The sequence below is a fragment of the Chlorocebus sabaeus genome, chromosome 1 (assembly GCF_047675955.1).
Source record: "Chlorocebus sabaeus isolate Y175 chromosome 1, mChlSab1.0.hap1, whole genome shotgun sequence".
Lineage (NCBI taxonomy): Eukaryota > Metazoa > Chordata > Mammalia > Primates > Cercopithecidae > Chlorocebus > Chlorocebus sabaeus.
In genome coordinates, this window is record NC_132904.1 from 113,983,612 (window position 1) to 114,005,444 (window position 21,833).

Consider the following 21,833-nt stretch of genomic DNA (forward strand, 5'->3'; position numbering starts at 1 on the left):
GCAGCAAAAAAAGATCCTGGGGTCCTTTCCCTTTAAGAGAAGCAGAGATCCCTGACTTTTGGATCAGGGCTAAGCAAGCCTGGAATGGGGGAGGGAGGTAGAAAGCCCCCAGAGTCTAGAGATTCAAAGACACCCTGCCCCTGTGAGATGCAGAAACTCTTAATTGGAGCTGTGCGTGCATCCAGCACCAATCACTCCATGATGTGCCTTTCTGAGGCAGCACAGAAGGCAGCCCTTCATTAAATCCGACACCAGGGAATTAATTCAACTCACTGCTGTCACTCTGTCTCCCTCACCCTTTCCCTCAACAGCCATTGCTCCTTGATCTTCCACACCTTTATGTCGAAAGTTCTCCTTGAGAGAGGAAGCTTCTCCTGACTGTCACCTGAGCTATGACTATATCGTGGGCCAGAACTCAGGGCTCAGCTCGGGAGGGTGCAGTGGGGAAGCACAGGGGTGATGGGGGAGTGAGGGGTGGGAGAATGGACACACTGTCATAAGAGAGAAGGCGAGGGAAGGACCACAGGCCATGAAGGGTCCTTCTCCACCACCAGCAGAAGTAGCAAGGATTTGAAAGCTAATGGTGACAGCTAACTGGCTCACCCCATTTTAGCTATTCTTGAAACAGCGACTTGATAATTAAAATCCCTTCAGGAGGGAGTCATACAGGGAAGGAGGAGGGGGAAACAGAGAAGGGGCTAGAGGGAAGTTGCTGGGACCTTCTTCAGCGCCATGCTGCCTCCTTGGCCATAGAAAATCATAGCTTCCAAACTGATCCCCTCACCTACTTACAGGTGCCTCCCTCCCTCCCTCCCTACCTGCCTTCTCTGTGACCCACAGTCTTCTCCTGACTCCACCCATGTGCTGAGATCCCCAGCGTGGGAGGAGCCAGGGAAGAACCTGGAGCAGGCGAATCCCTCCCAATCCATGGGGAACTGGTTACCCCGGCCACAGACAACCTTCTCCTTTTGCCCCAGTGCTATGAATCAATATTATTTTTGTTCTGCTTGTGCTGAGAGGTGAAAACAGTTGGAAGCACTGCCCCAAGGCCTCCAGCTCTGACGTCTGTAGTCTGAGGAAATCGTGCTACACCTTTCAGTGATTTCTATTGGAAGTCACTGGGCAGCGCTTGGCTTTAATTCTTCCTTCTCTATGGATCCCCTAAAGATTTGTCCAGGACTTGCAAGAAAACAGAAACACTCAAAAGACCAGGGACAGGAAACCTGAATTATGTGAACACTAATTTATGATGGAAGACAGTTGTTTAAGGAACGTCCCCCAAGGAAGGCCATGGCTCTGCCGGGGAAATGTTAGAAGCTGATCCAGGCTCCTGGTTGAGGTGATGCCAAAGAGACAACGCTTGTGAAATAATTTTCTACCGGCATCCCCATTTTCTAGATGGAGTTCTCAGAGGTAAGTAACCTGCGCAAGGAGAGACCCAGCCAAGACTCCGTCCCTGCCCCTCCGCCGCCATCTCCTCAGATTGTCCTCCCTTTCCTACCCCAGAGCTTCCTTCCTTGGGAAGCTTCCCACTTGCTCAGGAATTCTATGCAGACAACATCTCCTCTTGACTATAATCAAATTATAGAGTCAAGTCAGAAATGCAAAAAGGAACCATTTTAAAGGATTCTTGGTTCTGTTTTTTAACCTTCGTAAGAAAGTCTGACCTTTCCTTTTGATGGAGTCACAACATCAGATAATCAGTTTTCCCCACCCACAGGGGATCTCTGAGTGTTGGGGCTGACACCATGGAAACAAAGGAGCACCTGGCTGTGGACTGAGAAGGGTGGGTCCCACCCTGTCATTGAGATGAGACATTGCACCTGCACCCCTCCCACTGAGACTTCAGCCACACCCACTACCATCAGCAGCAAAGGTCCTTTGTCCTGGGAGAAGGACGGTTCTGCTCTTGGGTAATGCCAACAGAGGAAAAGAGGTGGAAGCTTACTGCCACGACTTTTCTCATGATTAAATGTGAAACACACATCAACACACTCCCTGAAATTGTGTGAAAGATCGTGAAAGACCCTCTGAATTCTCCCTGGTAAGAAGATTAATTTGGGAAGTGGAAAAAAGAGAAGTGGCTCAGGGCTCTTTTCTATGGGGCACAGAGGCTGACTGGCAGCCCCAGTTCAGAGCTGGGGACAGGGAGGAAGGTCACTCAACATGGCAGGTGCCCAGTGGACTCTTAGGGGCAGGGATGCCTTTCTATGATCCACATTATCTGGCCTCCCAAAAAACCTTCAGGAAGGTCTGCATGATATGTGCAGGTCTTTGTGAGGGTGGGATTTTTGGGAAAACCAGGAAGGAGGCTGAGGACAAATTTGGTCAGCACCAGAGCAGAGATAGAGAAGCATCCGTGAAACACAGAACAGGGAAGCAGAATTCGGCAGAGTTGGGAGCCAGAGCCAGAGACCACTGTGAGAATACAAATCTTCCTGCGAACTTGCAGACATCTTGAGAGGGACATGCGACATTTCCAGGGCTAAACTAAGACTAGAGACAATTTTTGTAGCTCTTAAGAGGCAGAGGCTATCCTATTGCTATCTGGGTTGTAGAAAACTATTATTATTATTATTTCAGAAATGAGAAAGTTGAGAAATTTAGGTAAAGGGCCAAGAGCTACTAAAAGCCAGTGATCAGAAGGAGCCAACACCAAGAGGTGGCTGGTGAAAAACCCGGTCCCAGACGGTGCTGGTGGAAACAGCATGTTCAGACCAAGGAGGGGGCGATGGCCTCACTGTGTCCTCTGCTCACACCATCTGTGGTGTGGGACACTCATTCTGGGAAAGACTTTGACACAATAGGGCACGCCCAGAGGTGGCTCCCTGGATGAACTCAGATCCGATGAATCCTAGGTGGGATTGCTGCAGAATTGGGGCTGCCTTGACCCAGAGGAGGGGACACCAGGGTTGGGTGTGGGGGATAGAAGAGGATGGGCACTGTTCTCAAGAACTGAAGGTGCAGAGAGACAGAAGGAAACATCTGTGGAAGCTCAGGGTGAGGAGGTGGCAGGAGGAGGACCTCCAGGTGGAATTTCACAAAAGCAGATTTTAGTCCCATCTAAGAAGGAACTTCAGAGGACTCCCTGAAAAAGCAAAAAAGCACAAGTAGCAGCTACTTTGCCGAGGTACCTACACTTAAATATGACTTTTTGGTGTTCAAAACTACTTCATATCTAATCTTCTTAACACATATTTGACAATTTAGAAAACGATGGAAAAGAAGCCAGAAATCATCTCTCATCTCACTATCTAGAAATAATCAAGACAATCACTAATAGCCTTCAAGTATTTCTTTCAAGATATCTATCTAGGATCCCAACACAAAAGAAACGAGAAACATTCAAGGGGTGTTGGATATCCCAAACACCCTGCATTGACCAGGACACATTCTGTGCATGCAACATAATACCACATGTACCCCACAGATATGTAAAATATTATGTACCAATAAAAAAGATATCCATCTATAAGATGTATAGAGCGTATGCATTTTTTAACCAATTAGGAGCCCATACACACCCAGACACATACACACAATTATTTTTCCACCTAACATCATACTAGGATCTTTTTCTCTGTAAGTTAAAAATGCATTAAAAATATTTCCCTGTGGCCGGGCATGGTGGCTCATGCTTGTAATCCCAGCACTTGGGGAGGCTGAGGCAGGCGGATCACCTGAGGTTGGGAGTTCGAGACCAGCCTGACCAACATGGACAAACCCTGTCTCTACGAAAAATACAAAATTAGCCAGGTGTGGTGATCAATGCCCGTAATCCCAGCTACTCAGGAGGCTGAGTTAGAAGAATCGCTTGAACTCAGGAGGCAGAGGTTGCAGTGAGTCAAGATGGCACCATTGCATCCGGCCTGGGCAACAAGAGCAAAACTTCATCTCAAAAAACAAAAACAGAAACAACAACAACAAAAAACGGTCAGGCGTGGTGGCTCACACCTGTAATCCCAGCACTTTCAGAGGCTGAGGCGGGTGGATCACAAAGTCAGGAGTTCAAGACTAGCCTGGCCAAGATGGTGAAACCCTGTCTCTACTCAAAATACAAAAATTAGCTGGGCGTGGTGGCAGGTGCCTATAATCCCAGCTACTTGGGAGGCTGAGGCAAATAATTGCTTGAACCTGGGAGGCAGAGGCTGTGGTGAGCCAAGATTGCACCACTGCACTCCAGCCTGGGCGACAGAGCGAGACTCCATCTCAAAAACAACAAAAAAAAATTCTTTGTATTATTGTACTGTAAGTTATTTAATCATTCCCCTGTTTATTGGATATTTAGTTTTGAATCTTCAGGGTTGTAGATAACATTGCAGTTGGCGGAACTCTTTTTTTTTTGAGAGGGAGTTTCACTCTATCGCCCAGGCTGGAGTGCAGTGGCGCGATCTTGGCTCACTGCAAGCTCTGCCTTCCGGGGTCCAGGTTCACACCATTCTCCTGCCTCAGCCTCCCGAGTAGCTGGGACCACAGGCAGCCGCCACCACGCCCAGCTAATTTTTTTGTATTTTTAGTAGAGATGGGGTTTCACTGTGTTAGCCAGGATGGTCTCCATCTCCTGACCTCATGATCCATCTGCCTCGGCCTCCCAAAGTGCTGGGATTACAGGCGTGAGCCACCGCACCCGGCCGGCAGAACTCTTTATTGCCATCTTTGGTTATCTCTTAAAGATAGAGCCTTACAGACATGGACATCTGAGACTTCAGATACATATTGCCAAATGCTTTCCAGAAAAGGTGTGCTGGGGCCTACTTGCAGAAGCAGCAGGTGAACATCCCCAACTACGCGTTTGCTTGCCAAAATCACCTCAAGGGTTCCCTACAAACAGTACTCCTCCATCGAGGAGGAGACTTGATAGATGACTTTTCAGGAGCTTGTCTGTTACATGCCTACCCATGATAAGGTAGCAACTTCATCTTGCAAACACACACACTGATATGCACATTAACGAATTCCGTCCTCTTCGTAAACTCTGGCGATACTTCCAGACTTTAGAGGACCCCAATACAAATCCACCCTGTTGAGAATGAGACAGACTTCCTCACCCTGTAGCAGGATGCTTCTTGAGACCTGGGTCCCTAGTCCCATCAGGGCTATGAGTATTGTCTGTAAGAAACACCCAGGGCATTAGGCTCCATGATTTCCAAGGCCCCCTGTAGCCCTGACAAACCAGTTCTACCACCTGCATGAGCCACCTGTGAACTTGGATGTGTAAGAGGGAGGGGGAAAGAGAGGAGTTGCAGGACAGGGGAGATCATTGTTTCAGGGTACATTGGAACAAACCTAGGTGCTTTTAAGAGCCACAGCAAGAAGGCAGCAGCTGGTGACTCTGCCCCGCCCTCTGCCCAGGACACCCTCTGTTCTCCAGACCCTGAAGGGGGGCCTCATCCCCAGGGCTGGAAGGCAAGCAGGGGATCACCTTTCTCTCTCAGGTTTCCCTGTTCACTATGACCTCAACTCCCAACTTTCTCTTGTAATGTGAGCTGAGGTTGGGAGTAGGCTTCTCCACGGGGGTGATCATCCGGGTCTCTCGAGGCCACCCATCCCCAAATCACTTTTGCCTGCCCCACAGGCCCACTCTCTTGTTTACAGGCTGCAGATACTTACTGACTCCCCCTCTGGACGGGAGGACAGAGGGCTGTGGGGTCACTTCTGCACTCCCAGCTACAGGGAGCAGCGGAAAAAGAAGGCCTCGCGGCCCCATAAATACTCCCAGTATTCTTAATTTTCAGTGGCCTCATGCTGAGTTTCCAGGCCCTCATTAAACTGGGAAACAGATTACAACAGGATCCCGCGGCAGACACATTTCTTCTCCTCCTGTATTTATGCCACTTTTAATTGTTACTTTACAACAATTGAGAGCACCAAGCCCTGCCCAAGGTGGCCCCAGAACAGGGGGCAGGAAATAAATAGGGCACTGGGGGCATTGCTGAGCACCTGACCCCTCCCATCTCCATCAACAATCGCCCTCCAGAATCAGCCCCCAGACCTCGTTTTCACCAACAACTCCTCTCTCTGCACTCCCAGTCCTCCAGCCCTCGATTATCAGTGGGATGCGAAGCCCACCTCCACCCTCCTAGAACTTTGCACATGGTGTTGAAATGGTTTGTTTTCTAATGAAACATATCATGCATACAGAAAAGCATAAAAATAATGGAAAGAGACCCATGTTTCTTTTGGCATATTTTCTTCAGATTGTTTTTAGAAGAAACATTTTAAGAAAGAAGACATTCTGAAAACAGTTGTATTTCCCTCCACCAGCCCATCGCCTCCTCCTCAGAGGTAAGCGCTATCCTGAATATGGTGTTTATCATTTCCATGCATGTTTTTATACTTTTGCTACATATGTATGCATCCAGAAACAATACAGAGGACTGTTTTGCATGTTTTCAAACTTTGTACAAATGGTACCATAATGTATGGCATCCTTCTGCAATTTGCTTTTTCCTCTTCAACCGACATGTCCACACTGATTTGTAAAGCTCTGGTTCATGCATTTCCCCTGCAGCATAGTATTTCATTGTGTGACTATAACATATTTAATGTATCAATATTGGCTTCTGAATTTTTGCTATCACAAACATGGCCATGATGACTAATCCTGTCCATGTCTCTTTGTGCACATGTGTGAGTTTCTTTAAGGAATTTAAATTTTGGAGCTCTTTCTTCTATCTCTCCCCTGAAAGGCACAGACCTGTCACTAGAGCTGAGTGCCCAGAGTAATGGAGGGCACATGGGCTCAGTGCAGTTTGTTAAACTGGACCAATCTGGAAGGGACCTAAGGGATCATCTATTCTAGCCCCTTCACTTACAGATGAGGAAACTGACATCAAGAAAGAGGTCTTAACACTCTTTAGGGACAGAGCTGGAAGTAGAAACACCATGCCCTTTCCCATTTTGCTAGCCCTATCCCTACCGCACTCTAGGATAGCCGGAGACTGTTAGGAAAATGATCTAAAAGAGAGAAGGGCATGAAGAGGTCACATCTGGATACTTGGCCTCTACAGGGGGGTCTCGTATCTGGACACTCATTCAATAAAATGAAGCTTCACACCTGGACTCACAGCCCACCGAGGAGGCCTCACACCTGAACTCATCTTTCAGATGAGGCCTCACATCTGAACACTCAGCCTCCAGAGGAGGTCTCACACCTAGACTCACCTTCCAGACGAGGTCTCACACTTGGACACCCAGCCCCCGGAGGAGGCGTCAAACCTGGACTCACCTTCCAGAGGAGGCCTCACACATGGACATGCTCAGACCAGGGTCGCAGCTCTGGACACCTGGCCCCCAGACTGAGACCTGCCTTTTGTGTTCTTCCCTTCCTTTGTGTTCTTCCCTTCCTCCTCCTACAGAGAGTTCAGTCCAGTGGAAGACCCTGGAACCAAGAACCAGGAGCCCCAGATGTGATGGCCTAGAGACAGATAGTGGGCTGTGATACCACATGGCTTGGATTGAATCCCCACTTTATTCTTACTGCTATGTGACCTTGGACAATTTAATGCACCTCTCTGTTCTTTTTTCCTTCATCTGTACAATGGTAATGATGGCTGGGCACGGTGGCTCATGCCAATAATCTCAGCACTTTGGAAGGCTGAGGTAGGAGGATCACTGTAGCCAAGGAGTTCAAGAACAGCCTGGGCAACATTGTGAGATCCTGTCTCTACAAAAAATTTAAAAATTAGCTGAGTGTGGTGATGTGTGCCTCTAGTCCCAGCCACTTGGGATGCTGAGGCAGGAGGATCACTTGAGCATGGGAGATGGAGGCTGCAGTGAGCTGAGACTATGCCACCACACTCCAGCCTGGGTGATGGAGCCAGATCCTATCTATAAAAGAGAAAACACAAAAAAGTGGGGATGATAATTCCACCCACCTTATAATGATACTGGGAAGACTAAAAGAGTCAGTTTTATCAAGCTATTCATACAATGCCTGGCACATGGCAAGTGCTGTGTTTTATTCTCCCTGCACACTCCACACAACAACCAGTACAGCTTCGACTCACTCCATGCGGCAGGATCTCATCTCCCACTCGCACTCTGCTACTTGGCCTTGGGCAAGACATTTCTCTGACCCCCAGTTTCCTCATCTGAACATAGTGATGACACCACCTGTCACAAGTACAAAATGAGATCCAACAACTCGAACAGCCCTGACAAGTTAAGTTCATAAAGCAGACATGGAGTGATTGTTTTATTTATCTGGTTCTGGTCTGCTGGTCAGGCCAAGTGTTTTCCCATTCATCATGGGCTATAGACCATGAGGAAACAGATAAAACACTCTGTCTTTAAAATGTGAGGTTACGTCTGTGACAGTGCCTGGCATAGTGTCTGGTCCACAGTCCAGAAGCCGAATAAATGCTGCCCCTGGTGCCTGCTTCCTGCTGTCAATAAGTTTTTTTTTTCCCTTTCCCGAGTCTGGAAAGAATTGCAGAGGTAAAGCCGTTGCCTCTGGCCTTTGTTTGCTCATCTATAAATGAAGGTAATTGTTTCCATGCTACACGGAATCATGACAAGAATCAAATTTTATATATATATGGGCCAGACCCAGTGGCTCATGCCTGTAATCCCAGCACTTTGGGAGGCGGAGGTGGGAGGATCACTTGAGGTCAGTAGTTTGAGATCAGACTGGCCAAGATGGTGAAACCCCAACTCTACTAAAATTACAAAAATTAGTCAGGTGTGGTGGCAGGCGCCTGTAACCCCAGCTGCTCTGGAGGCTGAGGCAGGAGAATCGCTTGAACCCAGGATTTGGAGGTTGCAGTGAGCCGAGATCGAGCCACTGCACTCCAGTCTGGGCAACAAAATGAGACTCTATCTTAAATAATAATAATAATAATTTAATATGTATGAAACTGTGCTGTAAACATAAAAGCATGATACAAATTTGACTATTATTTTATAAAAAGTGAGACACTATTTAGTTTGCCTTAGATCCCCACATGGCTTAAACTCTGGGTATGCCATGTGGGGTCCTTCCTCCCACAGACCTCTCTGGTGAGCTCCCACATTCACCTTACTGGTGCCCCGGTTTAGGGCCAGCAGCCTGAGGAGGGGCACAGGAGTAAGACAGGAGTGTGGGGTATGTGACAGAGGCAGCTCTGGGCCCACCCCCCTGAAGGATGCCCAGTGATAAATCCTGGAAAATTCAAGGGCAGACATGGACTCCAGGAGGCTGAAGCCAGGAATGACCTCCACTTTTCTGGAAACATCCTTGATTACTGAAGACCAACCCCTAAAATTCCTTCCAAACCATGCCCCACTCAAAATCTTCACTGGCTCCCCATTGCCCTTTGATTACATACAACTCGCACAACATCAGTTATATCCCACCTGTGATGCATCCTGAGCCCAGCCAGGCTGCTTTTCCCCAAGAGCAGCCCATTGTTCTCAGCTCTCCAGGAGTTCACTGGCACAACCTCCCTCGCCCAGACCCCAGCTGCCCACTGGGATCACACAGGGAGCTTTAACAAATGCAGATGCCTGGGTTTCACTGCCAAGGATCCTGATCTAATTGTCCTGGGGTCGGGGCTAGACACTGGTGGTTTTCATAAGCTCCCCAGAGGACTCTAAAGCTGAGAGCTGGCAGATCTAGAACATTGCTCCCCTGCAGGAGCTTGCCCTGCCAAAACAGACCTCTTCTCCAGGACCCAGGGGGAGGGGCCATTTCCTACAGGGCATCTTCTGTAATCACAAAAGATGGGTGTCCCCCACCTCTCAGTCCCCCAAGAACTTGATTGCTCTCCTGCACCCTCATCACACTCTTGTGTGTTGTGTTGTGTTGTTGCCTTGCGTTGGGGTCACTTGTGTCCCATACTCATCTTGCCTATTAGACCCTGAAGGCTGGCATGGTGCCCCCAAATGTTTCCATACCTCTGCCCACCCTTCGTATGCCTAACAGGCTCATGAAACAGTGGTTCATCCAAGGCTGTCCCTAAAATTCAAAACACCAAGACATCTTTCTTAGGTCCCTGCTCTGGGGCACTGCTGGGGTCTACACAGGTAAGTCTCTTTCCCCTTTCCATGGGTAAAAAAGATCCGTATGTGCATGAGTGTGTGAATACATATATGTACCTATTCAATATGTACAAATTACATCATGCATACTATTTATACACATGCACACATATATATTTTAATTAAAATTAGTTTCTTTGGTGCGTGGGAAGAGGAATTTCTCCAAATCCCTTGAGATCCTCAAGCAGAGACCCCTGGGAATCACTGTCTACATAACACAGCACCCATCATGCACACAGGAAGCACTCAAAAAACATTTGTTAAATTAAATAATGAACTAAAAATCCAATCAACGGATCGTTGCTTATGCCAACATAGGCGTTTAGATAGATTTAGGGGATGACATCGACGTCAGACATGGCTGGCACAGCTATGGCTGGCACAGCTACAGGCTGACGGAACCAGAAGCTGTGGTTTTGTATCCCTTCCTGGGCGCAGGTCCTAGGGTACGACCATGTTCCATCAGGCTTTGCAAAATGGCTTTCTTAGGCCTGGGTAGTAGCCGCAGGTTCTGGAACATTCTCAATACAAGTCTTTTCCCTTTCTGTGTCCCACTATGAGGGGCGGTGAAGAGGGACCCCAGCCACGCGCTCTTAGAAGGGATTTCTTTGTTACAAAGTCTCAGAGAAGCCCCCAGACTCTCACATAGGATGAAGCTCACTCCACACCTGGCAGAGTCCCAGACTCCACCCACACCCACGGCCACCTTCATGGCCACCCACTTCCACAGGCCCTTCTCCCATTCAGTTGTCTGCTTCTCAGTGGTCTCTTCAGGATTCTAGCAGATCCTGTCGCCCTAATGGCTTGGGTATTCAGACATACTTTGAGCCCCAAACTGCTCCGAACTGGAGGTGAAGAGGAGGAGTCTCTAGGTGTGAGAGGAAACACCTCAACCTTAGAGGCCTTTGTCCAGGCCCAGGGCCCCTCCTGCCCTCCATACTGGGATGCGGAAGGTCTGTGCCCGGCTCCAACCGGCTTGGAATTCCACCCTGAAAGTCGAGCTTGGCAGCTAGAGACTCGTATTTAAGTTCCAGAGACTTCTGCACACAGCAAGACACCAGGCCCACAAAAGCAAAGAGCATAATGGGAGCATTGGGCTTTGGCCTTAGGGGGTAACACTAAGGGTGTCCCTGCCTCTCTGCCCCATCATGAGGGTTAGGATCCTCCATATCCTGCCCTTAGCCCTGAAGGCCGCATGAGCCTGTGACCCTCTGTGTCAGGGCAGCAGTGTCTGCCCTCCTAAATGCTCACACCTATGGTCTCACTCCTCACAGAGACCTCCCAGGCTACACAGCAAAGACGACAAAGGCGGGGCAGCTTGTGGACATGCGTCTGTGTAGCCCTAGGAAAAACTGAAAACCTACGCATAGAGAAACTGTATATAGAAAACAGATCTATATAGAAAAATACATTATATACATGGAAAAAGTATTTTCTCTATACAGAAAATAAAAGTACCCGATTTTGAATCCTCACAACTGAAAAAAGTACAGCTCAGAAAGGTTAAGACCTTGGCCAAGGTCAGAAGGCAAGTTAGGAGCGGGGTCAGTGTTGGAACCCAGGTCCCTCTGAGGCCAGAGCCCACAGGATTTTGCTTCTCTAAACAGCTTTACTTCATCACAAAAGAGACTCCAAGCAAGCCCTGCTTCTTCAGAGCAGAACAAGAGCAAATGGTGGCTTTTTTCCAGCAGCCACGGAAACAGGTATAGCCGCACACGCCCCTTCATTCTCATCCATCCCATTTACAACTTAATCTAAAGGATCAGTCACCTTCCCGGCTAAACTGTCCTCTAAGCATTCGACAAATATTGCCTGGGTGCCTACTATGTGCTCGCACACATTGAGGCTTGTGGCATTGCGGACGCAGACCACCCCACCCACTGCTACCCAGCACAGGCCTCCGCACAGAACCACAGCACCGTCTCCACCAGCTCTGGCTCTCATTGATACACAACAGAGTTCAAAATCACAGGCTTGGCAGGAAGTGCCATCTATACATAGCTCTACCATTCTGTAAGCACCGTTGACTTCTTCTGAATAAATGCTACCCTACATTAAATGCCAGAATTCGGCAAGCAAGACTGCATGTTTGCGATGAGATTGAGAACTAAAGGCAAGATTGATTCTGATGTGAACACCAGCAAAGCAAATGGGTTTTTGAAAACCCTATAATTTCCCTGCAACCCTTGACTTCACTAAACACACATTTTTAGACTACAGCACAGTTAGGTAGGCATTAAACAAAAATGAGGTAGTCTAATGATGATTTATGTGTAGGATAACCTTCTATAAAGAATTCCGCTCTGATTTCAGGGTAACTTTCAGAGGTGCCAACTTAACCAAACAATGCTGCTTGCTCTGTGTCCACTGCCACGGTATGATCCCGGGGCACAGCGTTTTCCTGCAATTGTCTTAAATCTGCTGAAATTCACCCAGGGGGTGCTCTGGAAATGCAGCGCCTGCCATGAACTAAATGGAAAAGCAAAACATGACACATGCACACGCCGCCAGAGGCACCTGTGAACACGAGACATTTCTGCTTGACTGAGGAGTGCGGCTGATGGTTCTGGAACCAACCAACTGGCGTGCAAGCGCAGAGCAGCCCGCCTGCTGGGATATTGGAAGGAGTTCTAGGGAGCTGTGGGCACGCTCTCTGGGAGGGGGTGCTTTGAGAGCTCCTGGGGCATAGGCATCAAAACCAGAGTTCTGGTGTACCCCTCCCTGGCTGTGTGACCTTGGGCAGGTCCCTCAGTGCCCCCAAGCCTTGATTGCCTTGTCTGTTAAATGAGTCTGTTAAACCTGTGTCTCCCGCAGATGTGTTTCAGAGGATTCAATAAGATGATGCTGGTGAACGGGCTTTATAAACCAGAGAGCACCATACAAACTGAAGGAGATGCCGGCTGCAGGGCACAGATGGAGAAGTGGCCCAAGCTATCTCTAAGAGCTGAAATCACACTGCCCTGGGCTCAGATTCTGCCTCGTCATTTCCTCAGGGTATGGCCTTGGGAAGGCTGACCTCTCTGTGCCTCAGGTCCCACGTCTGCAAAATGGGAATAATAATACCGACTACACAGGGCACCTGTGAAGCTTAAATAATATGACGGAGAAAAACACTTAACACAGATGAGCTCAGTAACTGATCACTTATTTTCCTACCAACGATTCTCGCCACTATGAGTATCATTTCAGTTTAGGGAGAGAATCCCATTGCTGCCTCCGTTGCTTTCTTGTAATCACTAACCTGCAACACGTGCTTAACAGCTTTGGAAGGTAGGATTTTCTCCACACTTCAAGGAAGAATACAATATGTCTGAGTCCGAGGCTTCCTTTCTCACCAAAGCAAACAATAAACAAACAACAGCCAAATTAAGGACCAGCTGCCTTTTCCACTCTCTAACTGCTTTGATGAGGGAGACAGTAATTGCTGGGAGTTCCTAGGACAGCGCTCTGCCTGGAGTCACTGTTACAAGGAAGCAGCTTGGACTTTGGGGACAGAAGCTCTGGTCCATACCCAGGCCTTGCCACTTGGAAGCTGTGTGACCTGGAGCAAATCACTCAGCCTCTCTGAATCTCATTTTCTTTACATCTAAGAATGGGGGTAGCATGTTTCCCTCCGAGGGTTCCAAGCATGATGAAATGAGATTACATGCAGGTGCCTGCCGCGGGGCCCTACATACGCTTATGGACTCATACACGTCTATTGCCTCCCCTCTCACTCCTCTTCTGCCTGCACAAGTCACTAAGCCATGCTGCCTCTGTGTCCACACCTGTAAAATGGGCAAGGTAACGGGGGCTACTGTGAGAAGCGAGTGAAATCATCTGAAAGCACTTTATAAACTGTATCGTTTGAGACACAATAGTTTTTATGGAACCAGGGCTTGAGCATTTGGAGCAAATTAGACACCCTGCAGTTTGTGGAGCTGATCTTTACTATGTTGGTACCAAACCACACCTCCATTCCTTCCCTCAACAGAAAATGTTTATCAGGTACCCTGGCAAGGTGCTAGTGAATCCAGAGATTAATACTACATCCTAGGCACTTTGTTTCTGTCCTTCTATTCAGTTAATATCATGGAATATTTGAGATAAAAACATGATGGTGGTGATCCATCTTGCACAGTCCTTTGTAGCTTTCTCAAGATCATATTTAGGGGGATTCACTCTCCATCTGTGACTCTAGGACCACCACCCCTTTGGGTGGCTGCAGCCCCTCGCTTACCACCTCTAGCCCAGCACCCAAAAAAGGTAGCACAGGTGGTGGGTGATGATGCCAGACAATGGAGAAGATGGGGCGAGGGAGATGAGGTCTAAGGTTGCACAACCGCATGAAGCTAGATAGGCAATTTCTTCAATGCATTTAGATGACTCCTTTCCCATTTAGGAATTTAAGTCTCCTCCGAGGCCCAATTTTTATTTCAAGGATTCTATGTGCAATAGGTTTTATCATTCCCATTTTATAGATGATTAAACTGAGGCTTTGGAAGTAACTTGCAAGGTCATCAATTAAGACTAGCAGACTCCACAGCCTGTCTTCTTTCCACCACATCCCACTATATCTTCTGTGAATTGTTTGCTCATAACTGTTCTCCAACTTTCTGTCGCATTGTCTTTTTCTTGTTGGTTTGCAGTTTTAAAATATGGTGAAACCCTGTCTGCTAAAAATACAAAAATTAGCCGGGCACAGTGGTGTGCGCCTGTAATCCCAGCTACTCAGGAGGCTGAGACAAGAGAATCACTTGAACCTGGAGGGTGGAGGTCGCAGTGAACCAAGATCACCTGGGTGACAGAGCGAGCTTCCATCTCAAAAATATATATATATATGCCAGACGCGGTGGCTTATGCCTGGAATCCCAGCACTTTGGGAGGCCAGGGTAGACGGATCACGAGGTCAAGAGATCGAAACCATCCTGGCTAACACGGTGAAACCCCGTATCTACTAAAAATACAAAAAATTAGCCGGGCGTGGCGGCAGGCGCCTGTAGTCCCAGCTACTCGGGAGGCTGAAGCAGGAGAATGGTGGGAACCCGGGAGGCAGAGCTTGCAGTGAGCTGAGATTGCACCACTGCACTCCGGCCTGGGCGACAGAGCGAGACTCCGTCTCTCTCATATATATATATATATATATATATAGATATAAAATGTTATATATATGTGAATTCTGTGGGAGACAATTTAGTGCAGCACTTAGGAGCACAGATGATGGAGTCTGAATACATAAGTTGTGGCTCCACCACTTACTACCTTTAAGCAATTTACTTAGCATTCTTGTGCCTCCACTTGCCCATTTGCAAAACGGGGGAATAAAAGTCCCCTTCTCTTTAGATTGCTGAAAAGGTGAAGCAAGCTACATATGTCAAATGCTTAGAACAGAGCCTGGCAACTTAGTAAGTGCTCAATAAATATCACTCATTATCATGTTGTCCCTTATTTTTTCCCTAGAACTAGGCAGTACCTTCATGAGTTAAACGGCCCAGTGACCTCTCAGGTTGCTCATCACTTCTTCTTACCCTCCAGCCATGTTCCCAGATCACCCCACCCTTTCATTGCCCACTTGCCTGTGCCTGCACTGTCACCTCCACCCAAAGTGCTTTCTCTGCCCTCTTGACCTGGTCACAGACTCCAGGGCCTGACTTGAGCCCCATCTCCTTCAGCATGCCTTACTGTGTGGCCATCAACAGAAAGAATGTTCCTGTGGTATCCTCCTCTTTGTGGGAAGACACTATAGTCCCAAGACAGAAGCCAGGACAGGAACAGATCATGGCCAACCTGGACTCCTCTGCAAGGCCTGGCACTGTGCCTGGCACCCAGCAGGGGTCCAAGCCCCTTTTGTTGAATTGCCTCGGATCTATTGTCTATTTCTCACTAGCACAGGGTGACAATCCCAGCCGCTTTTCTCCAGACTCGTAAGTAGTTGAGAGCTTAGGTCTCCAATTCTATACCTGAACAGCAGAGAATCACAAGAGGAACCCACAGAAGCAACTTGGCATTATGGAGGTGAAGGACTACCAAGCTGAGACCCTGGTAATGCCACCGATTTGCTACGGGACCTTAGGCAGGTCTCCCGGTGTCCTCCACGCCACACAACAGTTCAATAGGGGAGAAACTGTCATTTTGTCATCACCATTAATCACTGGAGAGAAGAGAGGTCTAAATAAAATATGAATCCTGCCCCTGATGATTATACATTCCTGTAATGGAGATAGCACAGACTTTTAAAAAAAAATTACAGGACAAAGTACGATTAGTGTCTTGAGCAAGGAACCGATAAAGTTTGGAGGGAGTTCAGAAAAGGAGCCCCTTGGAGTGGGTTAATCTGGGTGACTTTTAAATCCATTCTTAGCAGAAATCGAGGAAAGACATCATGGAAAAAGTAGTATTTGAACCAGACTTTGAAAGATGCGTAGGCTTCAGACAGACAAAGGAGGAAAAATATCTGGTATCTGTAGTGAAATACAAAGGTGCCCATGAGTAGTTAAAATCATGCGCCCTGAGAGACAGGAGAGAAGATGGCAGGAGAGCGCGTTAGTCTGGACCTGGGTTTCTTTATCCATAAATGCAGAGGCTGAGTGACACAGTCTCCAGGGCACTTTCCAGCTCTCACAGTCTGTGATTCCACATGTTCACAGCCTACACGTGGCCCAAACTGGTTTCCAGCACTGGCACCACCTCCCCTCTCTGTGCCTATCTTCCATTCAAATTGGTGTAGATTCGTGGGAACCAAAGAAGTGACCTTCATGTCAGCCTGAGCGAAATGTAATTAATAAATTGAATCTGCATTCCAAAGCCAAACCAAGATCACATTTGTTTGTTGTATTGAGATTATCCATCCCTGTCCATCAGAGCCGACAACATGAGCCGAATCCTAAATTCCCAGTTTAGGACAGTCTTTGTGTCTCCCACGGGGCCAAAAACAGAGCCAGAACCCAACAAAGCCTTCTTGTTAGGATGGCTGTTTTGTTCACTGGTTTTTAAGCTGGAGATCTGTTGCCCTTCAGAGGAGCCCAAGCCTCTGGTCACTGCGCACACAGCCAGAGGTCAGCACAAGGGTTGGTGATAGGTTTCTGTTCCCAGGCAAGTGCAGGAGACAGAGATGGGCCCTCCTCCTATGTTGAAACCTAAGGACACCAGATTCCTAACGATTCCGAGCCTGCTCCAGAGAGGCAGCAGGAAGTAGAGGAACATGGAAGACCAGCTCACATCCAGGCCGCATCTCTTATTAGCTGTGGCCTTGGGTAACGTGCTTAACTGCTCTGGACCTCAACATCCTCATTTATTAAATGAGGAAATAAAAACAAAAACAGAATATATAAAAAAAAATCTCTTAAAGGGTTATTGTGAGAATTAGAGATAATATATGTAAAATGCCTAACCCAAAAGAGGTCTCCATACATGACAGGTATTATCATTAATCTTGTTATTATTATTCCTCTGCGACAGTGCTGTGCTGGTTCTGGGGATAAAAAGATGAAAAAGATAGTTGTACACCCTCCTGCGGCAGACAGACAAAAGTAACGGACTAGGACGCAAGACAGAATGAAGGCAGGGCTCCGGGAACGAAACCAGGGTAGTACTGTCTGCCTGGCAGGCCTATGTCTGGCCTCGTGGAAGAGTAAGGGACAAAAGTGTAAGGGACAAAAGAGGGGCAGGGCGTCAACAGAGAGGAGGGGTCCACTGTACCCCAGGCAGAAGAGATCGCTGAATGGAATGAGAGCTGTGAAAACCCACTTGGCACCCTGGAACTCTGGAGTTCATTATTCTACGGAGGCTGGTAGTTTACTTTGCTCTCTTGGCCAAAGGTGGGCTCCTGGGAGGAAGCACTGCCTGGTAGGAATCCTTATACGACACTAGGAGACCTTTTCTCATGTCACAGGACCCCTCTGGCCAGATGCCTCCTTGCCCCTGTGTCTCCCTACTCACAACAGTGTCCTCAGTGCACTTTCAGCCGGCCAAGACACGGTGACAACTCAGTATTCCCATTTGCATGGACAAGGGAGCTGATGCAGACTTGTCTTCCTGAGCGGCAGCAGACACATCTGGCCCGCATCTGAGCAGTGTCCCAAACTCCCCGCTGGGGCCGAGACAGCCAGTCAGGATGCTGGGGAAGAGCATGCTGGGAAACTCCCACAAGGGGCCCACATTGATATAATCAGGTCTGGTGGAAATTAAAAGCTATTAGGAACAGGGTCGGATTTATCTTTATATCCAATAACATGTATTGTAATGGTGATCATGCAGATGGGAAATTAAACCACATCTCAGCTTCACTGGAGGCCTTAATTTTAATTTATGTTTGTGCACAGCCCTTGGCCCTCTTACCCTCACCCTGCCAGCCTCGGAGAGCCAGTTCACACCAGGACCAAATCCCTGGAGAAAGCAAGGGTGGGAGTCTGCCAGATACAAAGTGAGAGGCTCTGTGCTTCATAGGCACGTCTTTAAACAGCGGGATGGAAAGATGACCTGCTTGAGGGAGTGGAGGCGGGTATAGGAGGTAGCTAAAGGGCAGCACTTTGAGCTATTTCTCCAGCCTGTCACTGCCCTGGGCAAAGCACAGCCAAAAAGCTGGTGAGAGTTTCCTTTGCCAGCTTCAGGATAGCCAGAGAGAGCCAGGAAGGCTAACCTGTGAGTAAACACCCAATTCATGGAGCTTGTTTTGGTCCCAAGCCTTCAATTCTTCCCAGACTCCCTCAGAAAGAGGCGTGGGACAGCCAGCTCCCATCCACAGGGGCTGCAACCACATGAGGGCCCCTCCTCTCAGGGTACCTGCATCCCCAGGGGAATGCCTCCTGGGGCTCTGATGGGCCCACGCCAGTCTCCCTGCTTCTCCTTCTGTGTTCCAGCTCCTCCCGGACTTGCTGTTTGTGGAGAAGCTGACCCCAGCCCTGCAGATCCAGAAATCAAAGTCAACACAGTTCCTCTGGCTCCAGAAGCTGATCCTGAAGCGTCAGAGGGAAATATCCCTGACTCCTCCATCCTCCATTAACCTTCAGGGCAACTTGCTATGTAATCTTCCCCCACCATGAGAAGTGCCATCCAGCCTCCCCACCTCAAAATGCGCGCGCGCACACACACACACACACACAGCACACATACTGGGCATAGTGTGAATATGGTTAGTGGAAAAAAATTCTATTTTTATAAAAAATCAAACTACTTGCCTTTGCCAAAATTAAAGCATGTGGCATGTGGGCCCGAGTTCTGGTCCCCTCACCTACAGAGCCTGGACAAGACAAAACTCCACTCTCTCTGGTTCTCATGGAGTCCTCCATGATCATGCTAGTTGGATTTCTGTGCTTGGGGAAGACTGGCCCTGGATCTAACGTGTAGCTGTAGAATGATCTAGAATGATTACGGATAGGGCTGGAGGGCTGGGCAGGAGAAGAAAATTCTCCAAGGCCAAACTAAAGAAAGGGGTTCTGCAAAACCAAAGCTTAACACAGCCCTGCAGATTAGCATCAAGGCCACTTCCCTGATAATTATGCCCTTTGGGGCCACCAGCCCAGTCTTGACATCAAAGACAGCCCTGAAGCACCAACTACAAGGGCCGCCTGGGGGAAGCTCCCTGCCTCCAGCTCCTAAGCACAGGAACCAGTTAACCTTCCTTCTCTATCTGATCTGGTCTTCTCCCCACCCCACGCCCAGCCTGCTGTCCTTATTCCATGCCTCTGTCCATGCCATTCCCCAGATTCCTCCAGAATTCTTCCAGCCACCCGTTCATCTACTCACTGATCATTTAGTGAGCTTTTATTTACCCTGAGTACAGAAGTGGGGATGTGTGGATGAGAATGATCCGGTGCTGGCCCGTGGGAACTGCAGTCGCATGGGGAACACAGATACCACTCCGTACCAGAAACACATACCACCGCAGCAAACAGCCAGCACCAATGCTCTCGTCCACCTAAGAATCACTATAACCTGTGCTCAGCAAGTGTCCGGCAGTGTTCTTGACATTATTCATATATTGATTCATTTAATTCTTACTCGAACCCTATAAGTCCATTTTACAGGTGGGGAAACGGAGGGAGTAAATGACTCGCCCAGCTAGTAAGCAATGGAGTGAGTATTAAATGCGGGTAGTCTGGTCCTAGATTCTAGGCTCTTAATCACCACACTGCACTTGATTCCATGAAGTCGTCCCTACATCAATTTGTCCCCCTTCCTAAAGCCAAAGCCCTCACTGCCTATAGCACACATTTAAAGCCTCCACTGTAGCTTGAGTAACACTTTATTGGATACATTTATATGGTGGGGGAAGCATGTATGTGTGGGGTTAAACACACAGGTTGAAAAAACAGACTCTGGTACCAGCCCCACCCTCTGCTCAGTGTGATTCAGAAGGTATTTTGCTTCTCTGAGCCTCAGTTTCCTCTTCTGTAAAGTGGAGAGGGGAAAATACATTTATGGACTTTTTGTGATGATAAAAAGAGATCCTGTATGAAAGTTTCTGAGCCCTGTACCTGGGATGTAGTAAGCACCCCCAAAATTATAATGCAAAAATTATTATTTAATGGATATAATGCTTAGTTCATAAACTGAAGTATATAAGGAACACCACATTTCTTTATGTTCTTTAAATCACCTTAAATCTGACACTACTAGATAGGTAGGATATTGTTCCCAACATTATTGGGGCTTCTCCCAGTATATGCCAAGGTCCGGGGTACCTCTGGTCCTCACCAGCCCATGGTCCCTGCCTGAATGATTGCTTTGGCTCTTGGGCTGTGCACCTCTCACTTGAACACAAGAACCCTGGCCTCAGTCCTGGACCCTGCAGGGCCCCACACAGCCACCCCTGTGGGGTCCAACCGCTTCTTCTGGGTGCATCCAGGGAGCAGCCTTCCGCACCGTCCCCAACCCTGGCATCCTTTCATCTCCTCTTTGTTCCTTGCCCTCAGAGGCTCTCCTCCCCAGACAAAACACCCTTCCTAACCTTTGCTGTTAGCCTATGGTTTTACAAAAGACAGGAGGAGCAGCTGTCTTCCAGGAGCTTCGAATTCCCATCCTGCTACAAGCTCTGAAGTCTGGAGATATAATGGCCTGGCCATCTGCTTGGAACTGAGAGAAGGAAAAAGTACTGAGTGAAAAAGGCAAATTAATGTCTCAAAGAAAGTCTCCTGCTGCATTAGCTGTCAACACGCCAGAGCATGGTTCTTGTCCTAGGTACACATCAGAACCACCTAGTGAGCATTGAAAAGGCTGATGCCCAGGCTCTACTCCTGGGAGAGTCTGATTCAGTTGATTTGAGGCTAAGCATTGGTGTTCCTTTTTTTTTTTTCGAGATGGAGTCTCGCTCTGTCGCGCAGGCTGAAGTGCTGTGGTGCGATCTCGGCTCACTGCAAGCTCCACTTCCTGGGTTCACGCCATTCTCCTGCCTCAGCCTCCCGAGTAGCTGGGACTACAGGTGCCCACCACCATGCCCAGCTAATTTTTTGTATTTTTAGTAGAGAGGGGGTTTCACTGTGTTAGCCAGGATGGTCTCGATCTTTTGACCTCGTGATCCACCCACCTCAGCCTCCCAAAGTGCTGGGATTACAGGTGTGAGCCACCGTGCCCAGCCAGCACTGGTGTTTCTAAAGGAGTTCCTCGGGGATTTAAATGGGTGGCAGGCTTAAGAACCCCTGCTTTAAAGGTTCCATGAATAGAAGTCTTATCTTCCCCAACTAAACCATCAACCCTGAGGAACAAGAATCATTTCATACAATCAGTTATGGGACCTTAATGCTCAAAGGGCACTCAGAGATCACCTGGTCAAGCTGCTCCAATTTACAGCAAGGGAAACAAAGGTCCTTGGGAGAGAAAGGAAGAAAACGCAGCAG

General features: G+C 48.2%; 1 protein-coding gene across 1 annotated transcript in view; it reads right to left on the bottom strand.

Annotated features, from left to right (window-relative positions):
- The window catches only part of DSCAML1 (DS cell adhesion molecule like 1), a 365,263-nt gene that overhangs the window by 321,322 nt on the left and 22,108 nt on the right, over nucleotides 1–21,833 (bottom strand). The gene's annotated exons all lie outside the window — the stretch shown is intronic.